Here is an 11,480-nt window from a genome sequence, read left to right as displayed (position 1 = left end):
CAGTAAGTTGAGTTTCAAACCCCAGTCTTCTGATCCCATGTATTATTATCTCTTATTAAACATTTAAGTAAACAGAAACATAAGGAAATCTAGTTAGTCCCAGGCCTAGTTGGGCTTATTATACAAATAATGTTGCATGAGGTTTTAGGAGCAACCTATAATCTATCCCATACAAATCCTACCTACCCCCTTTTTTTTATCCCTTTTTTTTTTCCTTTTTTGGTGAGGCAATCGAGGTTAAGTGACTTGTCCAGGGTTACACAACTAGTACATGTCAAGTGTCAGAAGCCCTATTTGAATTCAGGTCTTCCTGACTTCAAGGCCAAAGGTCTATCCACTGTGCCACCTAGCTGCCCCAAAGATATATATTTTGGGTTTTTTTGTTTGTTTTTGGTTTTTTTGGCTAGGCACTGGAGTTAAGTGACTTGTCCAGGGTCACACAGCTAGTAAGTATTAGATGTCTGAGGCTGGATTTGAACTCAGGTCCTCCTGACTCCAGGGCCAGTGCTCTATCCATTATGCCACCTAGATATCCTTTTCATATCTTTTTAATATCAATTGTTCATATAGCTTGAAGCCACTGACATGCTTCAATCAATCAGAAGACATTTATTAAGCACATACTATGTGCCAGGGTCTACAAAGACAAAAATGAAATAATTCCTTAAGGCATTTTGCATTCTATCAAGGAAGACATTATTTATAACATATACTTAATAATAGGTAACATTTAGATCATTATTAGTGACCATACTTTACACACTAAAAATCAGGACCCCTGTCCTGATATTAGGATATTAATACCTTTATTATTATATACCTTTTAAATTATTAAATATTATCAATACCCCTAGCAATTATTAGTTAATATATTGATTATTTTACTACATTATTAATATCTTAATTAATACCTTTATTAATAAGGGTATTAATACCTTTTCCAAGAATTCATTAAAATATACTTTCTTTTCCCCAAATCTGGATTGTCCTAAAAAATCTGAGACCTATGGTCACCAAAGGTATCCTAGACTTGAGTCCACTGTAGAAATCTAGAGTCTGATCCAAGTAATTCCATGTCCCATCCAAAGTGAAAATCCAATATAATGGAAAACTCATCGTGGTGTTTGGTGATTTCCCAATGTCTTGACATTCTCATCATCACTACACACGCCTCAGCTTTATCAATGAGATGTTTGTACTTTGCTTGGTGGTACTTCCAGGGGATCCTGTGAGAGTGGTGAGAGGAGAATACATGGGTCACTTTCAGTTATCATTCTTGCAGATAACTTGTATTGGATTTTAGTATCACTAAGTGGTTGTTGTTGCTAAGGTCTTTAACAGTCTCAGTTTGACTGAGGCAATACCAATTCAGTAAATTTTGATCTCTGAAACCTGTTTTTTCTTAAAGGACCACATCTTAAACCTAAATCACTCTGGCTGTCGTTGATTGGGCAACAATGGGTCCCAGTCCAAGCCCCACTAAGTCATTGTTTGAGCCCTGAATGACTCAGAGTGAATGTAAATAGCAATTGTTTTTTTTTTTTTGCCAGAAACCCTGAAGGTCTTTCCCTTCTAGATTGATTTATATTCTTTTTTTTGAACTGGGTAAAGAGGCCATTCTCTGCCTTATTTCTTACCTAGCCTTAATCTCTGAATGGGCATTGCCTCAGTCAAACTGAGACCTGGGAAATACTTTAGTTTAAAAAGGCCAAGGTCTCCCATTGCATCCATGGCCATCTCCAGTCATCCTGACCTATATCTTGCTACTGGACCCAGATAGCTCCAAAGGAGAAAGTGAGGCTGGTGATGTTGCACAGCCCTCCCTCACTTAAATCCAATTCACTTGCATGTCATGGCATCACCCCCATGATTCCATGGTCCTCTTTGAGAACTAAGAATGAACAATAACTTTTGTGAGTAGAAAGAGAAACTGCTCCACTGGGGACCCAACTGGAACTGGCCAGTTGGACAACACAGCTCTCTCTCCCTCTCTCTCTCATTCTCTCTCTCTCTCTCTCTCTCTCTCTCTCTCTCTCTCTCTCTCTCTCTCTCTCTCTCTCTCTCTCTCTCTCTCTCCTCTCTCTCTCTCTCCCCCTCCCTCCCCCCCTCTCTTTCCCTTCTCTCTGTCCACATAAGGTATCATACCCTTACCTTCAAGTGCTCAGTCCAAAGGAACATAAATTTTGATCTCTGAAACCTTTTTTGTTCTTAAGGACTGTGCTGTAGACACAAATCATTCTGGTTCTCAGTGATCCATAAGTGATAGAGACGGGGCAGCTATGTGGCACTGTGTGTATAACACTATATATAACATAAACCTATTTACCTCAGTTTCCTCATCTGTAAAATGAGCTGGAGAAGGAAATAGCAAACCACTCCACTTAAATTACAGATTTAAAGCAAAAAAGAAAATGAACTTTAGACTTTATTTAATCTAATGTCATTTTACAACTGAAGAAACTGAGACTTGGAAAGATCAAGTTACTTTGCCAAGGTCCCAGGTTATAAAGGACAGAGCCAGCATTTAAATCAATTCCTTCAACTCCAAATCTAGCTGCTTGGGGGAAAAGCAGGAGGAATGCTGGGAATCTGTGGAGATGAAGAAAAAGAAGACGACCCTTCCTTCAATTGTGGTCACTGAACTGTGACTGAAGATGAGGACCTTTGCCAGAAGAGTCCTCATATCTGGGGCTATGACTATTGGGATTTACCTAGATCTTTGGGGCTAATGGTTACTCATTCAAGGGTCCCGGTTTTATTTTCCTTTCTCTGTTCTTCTGTAATTTTGTGATTCAACTGTGTGTTTTCAAATTGATCTTATGGTATTGGGACTACATAGAAATTCATGTTTAATTGTTCCTGGATTTCTTCCCAAAGTGTACCCTGGCCCTTGGTGTCATGAGACTCTCTGAAACTTCCTAGAAGCCAAACAAAGGAATTTTCTGGGCTCCACTATGGATGTTGTCCAGAACCTCTGTGTAAAGTGTGGGTCACAAGCCTTCCAAGGTGAGATTGGGATTAAATTCATAAATTGTGATTCAAATAATAATTACCATAGCTGACATATATATATATATATGCATATTATATATATGCATATATATATATTTGATTTTAAAAGTATGTGATAAATATGGTCTCATTTGATCATATTACACCAACCTCATGAGGCTGGTATCACAATACCCCTATTACCTATATTACAAAACATTAGGTATTTATCCTGTCTATAACTTATTTGTGGGCAGCTAGGTGGCATAGTGGATAGAGTGCCAGGTCTAGAGTCAGGAAGACTCATTTTCTTGAGTTCAAATCTGGCTTCAGACACTTATTAGCTCTGTGACCCTGGACAAGTCACTTAATTCTCTTTGCCTCAGTTTCCTCATCTGTAAAAATGAGCTGGAGAAGGAAATGATAAACCATTCCAGCGTTTTTGCTAATAAAACCCCAAACGGGATCACAAAGAGTCAGACGCAACTGGAACTAAACAACAATAGCAACCACAAAATAGCTTCTTCGTACCTAGGGTTATTCGCAGGTTGTCTCCCCTATGAGACCATGAGCTTCTTCAGAGCAGGGATTGGGTTTTTTGGGTTTTTGTTGGGTTTTTTTTTGGTCTTTCATTCTACCTCTAGCACTTAGCACAATGCCTGGTATGGAGGAAATGCTCAATAAATGCTCATTGGCTGGATCACAGAAGAAACTGAGGTTCAGAGAGATTAAATGGCCATAATTACATAGATAGCAAATGTCCAGTGTGGGAGTCTATCCAGTTCTTACATTATATTACGTTTCATCAAGATCCAACATATTTCTCACTATGCCACAGTTTTACTGCAAAGAGAGCCCATATTTAGCAAGCAGTGAATGTTTCAAGGCTTCTTTCTTTTTGTTTTCAAGTGTGTGGCTGGACTTGTGATTTTATCAGTATAAGATACTCCCAGTGAGGAAACACCTCCCAAATGCAGGTCATCACCCATCTTAAAACTTCTTATCAGAGGTTGTTTAAAGAACATTCCTCCTTATTATTGGGGGGGGGGGTGCTATAAAAATTGGGCCCCTAATCTCAGACTATGGATGCTCAGGGTGTCTCCACTCCAAGTCCAAATGTCAGAAACATTTCCTTCTTTCCCTGGTGACTACTGTTATCTTTCTCTTTTCTGTGTGTTCCACAAATTCCGGGATTGTCTGGCTGACCTTCACAAGAACACTGTATCAGTCTGGGTAAGTCCAGCCTGTGTGTAGCCAGTGTACATCACTACTTCCCATCCCACAGCTTGTCAAACTTGAGGACAATTGCCAGGGAGCCTAGCGTTCAGCTTACTCTGACTGCCTCTCAATGTCCAGTTCAGTTCAACAGCACTCATATGAGGCAGGCACTGAGCTAGGACATCTGGGATACAAAGACAACAACGAAACAGTATCTACTCTCAGAGATCTTGGTGGAGGAAGATACAACAGGTACACATTTAAGTAAATACAGAGTATATAGAGCACTATACAAGATGAGCTTAAATCAACTTCTGGTTGGTTTCCTCTCATTTTAGCTCAGGCTTCCCCCAAGTGTCCTATAAAAGGCAGAGGGCCAATGAAACCAATCATATCTCTTAGGTAGAGATGGAGTAGGGTGGGAATAGACAGGGTTGGCACCAGGGGATTGACCAAACTATAAATCTCAGAAGTCACAGAAGAGCAACAGGATGGGGCGGGCTGAGAGTTTCTCCCACCTTGTTTCATTCGTGTAGGTGAAAGACCAAGCTATTTATCCTTTTACTTCCCATAGCTCCCAGAGATGTACACCCTTCATGAGATCAGTACTTGGTAGAGGACCGGCCCTCTGAGGAAGGGATGATCAGAACAAAGGGCAAAGACCTTCTAAAAAGAATTCAAACTTCTCATCTGCAGTTTTGTATTCTGTTCTAGGTGCCATAGTTTAATTGAGAAATTGATAAGTTAGAAAGGGTCAAAAGGAGGGCAGCCAGCATAGTGAAGGAGGGCAGCCAGCATAGTGAAGGGCCTCGAATCCATGTCACTGTGAGCGTCAGTTGAAGAAAATGGGCATGTTTCATCTGGAGAAAACTCAAGTAGAGCATAGTAGCTTTGTTCAAATATGATGTGGAGAAGGGATTTTACTTGTTATCTTTGGCTCTAGAAAGCAGAATCAGGAGCACGAGGGCTGTACCACGTGCAAAAAAAGAAAAGCCAACTAAGGGAAACCTTCCTAATGAACTATTCAAAAGGGGAATGGGGGCTGGGAATGGTGGTGCATGCCTGTAATTCCTGAGGGGAAGGTGAGGCTGGGGATCATTTGAGCTTGGGAGTTCTCAGCTACAGTAGGACTAAACCAATAAGATATCTACACTAAGTCTGGTACCAATATGGTGAGCCACCATGAGTGAGGAATGAATAAGCCTAGAATGGAAATGGAGCAAATCAAAACTGTCATGCCTCTTGGTAGTGGATGGCTGCTGTAATTCCAGTCTGAATAAGAAAGGAAGATCCAGTTTATGTTCTTTTTTTCTTTCCTTTTTTTTTTTTTGTTGAGACAAACAGACTTAAGTGACTTGCCCAGGGTCACATAGCTACTAAGTGTCCAAGGCCAGATTTAACTCAGGTCTTCCTGACTCCAGGCCTGGAATTCTATCTGCTGAACTACTTAGCTGACCCAAGATCCAGTTAAAACAAACAAACAAACAAACAAAAGTAAATCCTCTGCCTGGAGAGACGATTTGCTTCCCCCTCTTTGGAAACCTTTGAGCCAGATGGTCCTTTATTGTCTTTGTTAAAGTGGGGATGCCTTTCATTAATGAGTTTGACTAGCTAGCCATACAAGTCCCTTGCTACTCTCGGATTCTGTGATTTGGCTTCTTAGCCCACTTCCATTTCATTTTTATTACCATAGGGACCGTGCATTTACCCAGAGAACTAAAATGGGTTTCTCAAGAAGAGTTTATGCCAAACTAGTCTCCTTTCACTTTCTTTCTTTTCCTTTCTTTCTTTCTTTCTTTCTTTCTTTCTTTCTTTCTTTCTTTCTTTCTTTCTTTCTTTCTTTCTCTCTTTCTTTCTTTCTTTCTTTCTTTCTTTCTCTCTTTCTCTCTCTCTCTCTCTCTCTTTCTTTCTTTCTTTCTTTCTCTTTCTTTCTCTCTCTCTCTTTCCTTCTTTCTTTCTCTCTCTCTCTTTCTTTCTTTCTTTCTTTCTTTCTTTCTTTCTTTCTTTCTTTCTTTTTCTTTCTTCTTCTTCCTTCCTTCCTTCCTTTCTTCCTTCCTTTTTCTTTCTTTCCTTCTCTCTCTCTTTCTTTCTTTAGATCCGGAGAATACCAGAGAGAGAATATGCCTTTTTTTCAATATAGCATTAGATAAAGTTTCTCATGCCATATTTGTAGAAAAGATGTAGGCTGGACGATGGTCAGTGTAAGTGAATTCAGAACCACTTGAGTGATTGATACAAACTATCGTGACTAATGGACTGATGTCAGCTTGGAAGGAAGCCTTGAGAGCAATGGCTCAGGGACCTGTCCACAGCCTTGCTCTGGGCAATATCTTTATCATTGACTTGGATGAAGATAGAGATGGTCTGCTCATCAATTAGCATGTGGCACAAAACTAGGAGGGAGAGTGAAGACATTGAGGGAGGGTCACAGCTAGATTCTAAAAACCTTTCAATAGCCCAGAATAAAGGGCCCAAATTTAAGGAGGTATATGTAAAAGACCATACTTAGAGGTTTAAAAAATCAATTGCAAAAGTACAAGATGGTAAATGTAAAGCTAGACAACAATTCTTATGAAATAGCCAAAGTATGATGAAACCAGAGACATAGCTAGCAACTTTTGCATCCAGGGCAAGTGGTACAAAATGAACCATTAAAATCAACTTTAAAAATAAATTCAGATGGTGGAGAGAGAAGGGAGGGAGTGCTTGGGACATTACCCTGTAGGTGGAAGATAGACACTCAGAAACACCTTGAGACCACTGCTGGGAAGGCCACTATGGGGAGAGGGAAAGAGTAAGGATGATCTAGGAAGGAGCAGACACTGAGGACCTCTCTTCAAATTCTCCCTTTTGTGCCTGCTAAAAGGGTGGCCAGGGACAAATCCCTTTACCTTCCTATTCCTCAGTTTCCTCAATCATAAAATTAAAGGGTAATGTTAGATGACCTCTGAAGGTCATTTGGGCTCTAACCATGATGTTACAGTGTTGTGAACTTACTTAGCCACTGCTATAGTGAGAAAATGCAGTTTGATGGTTTTAACTATTTTAACTACTTTTCTTGCTAACTAGATGCTAAGCTCAGTTGTTTCATCTGGTTAAAGAATTGTAAGTGCTATTAGTTTCTCCTAAATTTCTACATCCTGGAACAAAGTACCAGCTACCCACTGGTATGCTGGAGCTAGGTCTTGAGAGTCAAATGTTAATTTTTTTTAGTACGAGCTTTACACATTGGAAATAAACAATAAGGACTTGATACATTTGATTTTTGTAATTGTTTAGACTTAGGAAAATGATGGAGAAAATGTTAATAATGAAGATTAAACTTAAAAGGATGTTGTAGGTTGAGAGCCTGTTGTTAATCATTTACCAGCAAACCCCTGCACTCACTGATCCCTTCCCTCTTCCTCCCCCTCCCCTTACATTTCTTGTTAGAATAAAGTCTGGATTCATAGCCAGAAGGACTGACTATGACTCTCTGTTCTCCCATGTATTACCTATATGATCTGTTCTTATGGGCATGTCTTTTCAATATGGGAGCAGAAGAAGGTTTCCTGGGCCATAAAATAAAGACACTGGTTTAGATGATCTCTAAATTCTCTTCCAGATCTTAATCCCACAATCCTGTGACATAAAGACTTTAGCAGCCTATAATAAACTCATCATGAATGAATAGCGGGATGTGACAGTCAAAACAACCAAAACAATTTAATGCTGTGTTAATAGAAACATAGTGGTTACAAGGGTGGGGAACCTGGGGCCTTGAGGCCATATGTGGCTTTCTAGGTCCTTGGGTGTGGCCTTTTGACTGAGGCCAAGTTTTAAGAACAAATCTTTTTATTAACAGGATTTGTTTTGAGAGGTTTGGATTCAGACGAAGGGCCACACTTGAAGACCTAGAGGGCCACATGTGGCCTTGAAGCCGCAGGTTCCCCATCTCTATCACTGTCAGATCACAGCAAGTTTATTGTATAGGAAGCCGCATTTATCTATGTATTGTATTTGTGCATCTGTGTATCTAGGTATCCATTTAAATTTTGTGTTTAAGTTTTATTGAGACCTTTCGTCTTTTATCTCATCAAATGAAATAGTGTTTATAAAGCTCTTAGCACATTGCCTGATATAGTAAGTGTTTAATTAATGCTTATTCTTTCCTCCCCTCTTCCACCACCATCATTTCCCAGTCAACCTCTTCCCCAACTACTACCTTTGAACCTTCCTTTGTGAGTTCAGCAAAACTGACTGACAAAACAACTAGATCTGATGGCATATGTCACATTCTCCTATTACAATCTCCTGCCTCTCTACAGAGAGAAAAGTGTGCTCCACCCTCTACTCTCTGGGACTGACGTTGTTCACTATAGTTAATTTCAATCCAGTTGTCTTTTACTGCCTGAAATGCTCTATAACTCCTCACCTCTGCCATTGAAAATATTCATCTGCCTTCAATGTTTACATCCAGTGCCATCTGCTCTGCAAGAATCCTTTCCTGATTCCTCCCTGCCCCCAAACTCCTAAATAACCTTGTGTTTATTTATGTGTATATACATATATGTGTGCATGTTGTTTCCTCCAATATAATGCAAGCTCTTTGGGGGTAGAGATGTTTACCTTTGTGTTTGTATAGTACTTGACACACAGAAGATACTTACTAATTTTTTTTAACTGAGTGGTTGATGTTTTAATTTACATTGTTGTAGTCATTGTGTATGTGGTTCTGGTTCTCATACACGTCTTCCATGTTTCTCTGAATTCCTCATCTTCACAATTTCTTGACATACATTCAAATGCCATTCCCCAACTGATGGGCACTCAGTTGGATCTGTCTCCAGGTTTTCACTACCATAAAAAATGCAACTTTGAAGATTTTGGTATAAACATAGCCTTCTTTCTGTCATTGGCCTCTGGGGACTAGGCACATTATTGGGATTACCGGATGAGATGGTAGGAACAGTTCAGTGACTTTTCTCACATGGTATCAAATTGTTTGGAGAGCTACATTTTAGGGACTAACAAACTGTAATGTATGTAGAAGAGGGTAACCAAGAAAGTGAGAGGACTAGGTAGAGAGGGGTGAAATATGTGTCAAATAAAAAGACTGAGGATGTTTTAGCCCAAAGGAGACAGAAGTTGGGACAGAGGGGGTGTATCATGATAGCTAACTCCAGAATCCTAAGGGCTGACGTGCTACACAGAAATTAGATTTGTTTTGCTTGGCACTAGAGAAAACAGCTACAACAGTGGGTAGAAGATGGGTTACAGCTCAACCTTCCAGACGTGTCTAGAACTAGATTGGGCCATCTCAGGTGCTAGTGACTTTTCCCACTACCAGAAAGATTCAAGTTGAGGCTGAATGACTACTTGTTTGGGATATTATACAGGTTTCTGTTTGGCTTCCCACTGGACTAGTTGACCTTTGAGGTTACTTCCAACCTTGTGATTTTCTGATTCAAAGGATCATACTGGCCCCCCAAAATGAGGAGAGGCAAAAAGCTTGCTTTCCCTCCCTCCCTCCCTCTCTTTCTATCTATTTGTATATCTATAAATATTGTCATTGTTGTCGAATGCTTTCAGTCATGCCAAACACTTTGTGACCCCATTTGGGAGGAGTGGTTTGCCATTTCCTTCTCCAGCCCATTTTATATTTGTGGAACTGAGGCAAACAGGATAAAATGACTTGCCTAGGGTCACACAGTTCGTAAGTGTCTGAGGCCATTCTGCCATTCTGTGTGGCCATAGGAAAATAACTAAATCTCTCTGAACCTCATTTCCTCATTTGTAAAAATTGAGAGAATAAGAATATTTACTTTCCTGGGTTGTTGTGAGAACCAAATGAGAAAAAAAAACATATATACACACATACATATGTGTGTGTATGTATATAAATTGCTTTGCAAACCTTAAAGTGGTATATAAATTGCTTTGCAAACCTTAAAGTGGTATATAAATGTCTACTATTTTCTTCATTGTATAGATGGAGAAACAGAGGCTTGTCACTTGGCAAGAATTACATTACTAGTAAGTTTCAGAGGCAGAAATCAAACCCAGACTTTTCCTGAATCCCAATTTCAATGCTGTGACTCTTCTTAAAAGTCAAGGAAACTATTCTTAAAAGAAGCATGCTTTTTCTTAAAGCATCTTTTATGATACACATGGGTTTCAGCTGCATGGATAGATACATTTACCAAGGGCTAAAACATCCAGTTGTTTTGATAATCTTCTAAGATCCATGATTTATTTATTTACTGGAGGTATGGTCATTTAATTTTTATTTCTTCAATTGTAGCATTTATTTGTAAAGAAGAAAATTTGTAACAAGAGTGGATCCCCCCCTTTTTAATATAGGTCAACGTACTTCATTCAAATATGCGACAGATCGTATCATGCCCCTCGAAGGATGTAGAGTTCATCTTTAATGTGAGAATGAGACCTGTACCCCAAGCATTTTATCAAGGGGCATACACATAGCAATTAGGTGGCACAGTGGATAGACTGCCCAGCCTGGAGTCAAAAAGATTTGTCTTCCTTAGTTCAAATCCAGCCTCAGATACTTTCTAGCTGTGTGACCCTGGGCAAGTCACTTAACCCTATTTACCTCAGTTAACCGTAAAATGACTTGAAGAAGGAAATGGCAAATCACTCGAGTATCTTTGCCAAGAACACTCCAAGTGGGGTCGCAAAGAGTCAGAGACAACTGAAAACAGCTGAACAATAACACATATAGCTGTATAACCTATATCAAACTGCTTGTCTTCTCAATGAGGTGGGAGGGAAAGAGAGGGAGAGAATTTGGAACTCAGAATTTTTTAAAAAATGAATGTTTAAAATTATTTTTACACATAATTGGAAAAAAATTTAAAAAGAAAAACTACAGGCATACAGATAGTACTATAATGATACTCTATTCTGAAGTGTTTCTTACCTCTCAGACCCAAAGGCAGTGTGGTATGGGGAAAAAAGGGATGAATTTGGGAGTCAGGACAGACTGGGGTTCAGATACTGGTTCCAGATAATTATCTGCTTACCTAGAGTAAGCCACTTACCCTCTGAGCCTCGGTTTCTCCATCTGTAAAGAGTAGGGTAATACTCTTTGGGCTGTCTACCTCACAGAGTTGTCATGAGGAAAACACAAGCACTTTGTAAACCTTCAAGGGTGAGTTTATTGTTATTACTTAGGATTCTGGGCTTTCAAATGACTTGGGAGAAAGAAAAGTGTTGTTTTGCCTCAGCTTGCATAGAGAGGGAAACCAGATAAGAGAGATTTATCAAAAGGA

The 11,480-nt window shown here is 39.5% G+C and overlaps 1 long non-coding RNA gene across 1 annotated transcript in view; it reads left to right on the top strand.

Annotated features, from left to right (window-relative positions):
* Positions 1-2,094: 2,094 nt before the first annotated feature.
* The window catches only part of LOC110206799 (uncharacterized), a 62,079-nt gene continuing 52,693 nt past the window's right edge, over positions 2,095-11,480 (top strand). The window contains exon 1 of the long non-coding RNA XR_002324016.2: positions 2,095-3,006. This is a non-coding gene — a long non-coding RNA (uncharacterized LOC110206799). The remainder of the gene's footprint in view (positions 3,007-11,480) is intronic.

The sequence above is a fragment of the Phascolarctos cinereus genome, unplaced genomic scaffold (genome assembly GCF_003287225.1).
Source record: "Phascolarctos cinereus isolate Bilbo 61053 unplaced genomic scaffold, phaCin_HiC Scaffold_5;HRSCAF=322, whole genome shotgun sequence".
NCBI lineage: Eukaryota > Metazoa > Chordata > Mammalia > Diprotodontia > Phascolarctidae > Phascolarctos > Phascolarctos cinereus.
The sequence above is the reverse complement of the archived record's forward strand: the minus strand, read 5'-3'. Positions and strand labels throughout refer to the sequence as shown.